The sequence below is a fragment of the Mastomys coucha genome, unplaced genomic scaffold, assembly GCF_008632895.1.
Source record: "Mastomys coucha isolate ucsf_1 unplaced genomic scaffold, UCSF_Mcou_1 pScaffold16, whole genome shotgun sequence".
Lineage (NCBI taxonomy): Eukaryota > Metazoa > Chordata > Mammalia > Rodentia > Muridae > Mastomys > Mastomys coucha.
In genome coordinates this window covers 15,166,821-15,167,532 of record NW_022196898.1, presented here as the reverse complement: position 1 = coordinate 15,167,532, position 712 = coordinate 15,166,821, and the positions used below count along the sequence as shown (strand labels likewise).

At 42.1% G+C, this 712-nt stretch overlaps 1 protein-coding gene and 1 long non-coding RNA gene across 6 annotated transcripts in view; one reads left to right on the top strand and one right to left on the bottom strand.

The window, feature by feature from the left end:
- The window catches only part of Kcnab1 (potassium voltage-gated channel subfamily A member regulatory beta subunit 1), a 442,167-nt gene that overhangs the window by 14,293 nt on the left and 427,162 nt on the right, over positions 1-712 (bottom strand). The gene's annotated exons all lie outside the window — the stretch shown is intronic.
- Positions 1-712, top strand: part of LOC116092953 — a 143,763-nt gene that overhangs the window by 6,729 nt on the left and 136,322 nt on the right. The window lies entirely within an intron of this gene.

Genomic DNA, 712 nt, shown 5'->3' with positions numbered 1-712 from the left:
TGTCTCTCTTTCTGATTTCTTTATTGTTTCTATTTCCATTTTTAGACTCTGGATGGTTTTGCTCATTTTCTTCACCTGTTTGTGTTTTCCTGTATTTCTTTAAGGGATTTTTGTGTTTCCTCTTTAAGAGCTTCTAGCTCTTTACCTGTGTTCTCCTGTATTTCTTTGAGGGTGCTATTTATGTCTTTCTTATGGTCCTGTATCATAATCCTGATAAGTGATTTTAGGTCTGAATCTTGCGTTTCTGGTGTCATGGTGTGTCCAGGACTTGCTGTGGTGGGAGAATTGGGTTCTGATGATGGCAAGTGACCTTGGTTTGTGTTGTTTATTTTCTTACACTTGCTCCCCGCCGTCTGGTTAACTCTAGTGCTACCTGCTCTTGCTAAATCTGACTGGAGGCTGAACTTCTTGTGATCCTGGTTGTGTCAGAACCCCTCAGAGTTAAGCTGTCTCTGTGATCCTGTGATTCAGTGGTCCTGTGATCCTGGGCTTGTTAGATCACCTGGGAGTGTGGCTTTCTTTGTGTGTTATGGGACTGGCTGTAGACCTTGGGCACAAGCCAGGTGGCTGTCTTATAAGGGAGAAAGGAAAGAAAAATGTAGCATATAGAAAATTCTGGGAAACCCTGAATAATTCACTTTCTCTGTTGTGTACACCAGAATTTGATGCTTCTGAGGTTAGCCTGTCCTAATGGTAGACATTTTACCATGAC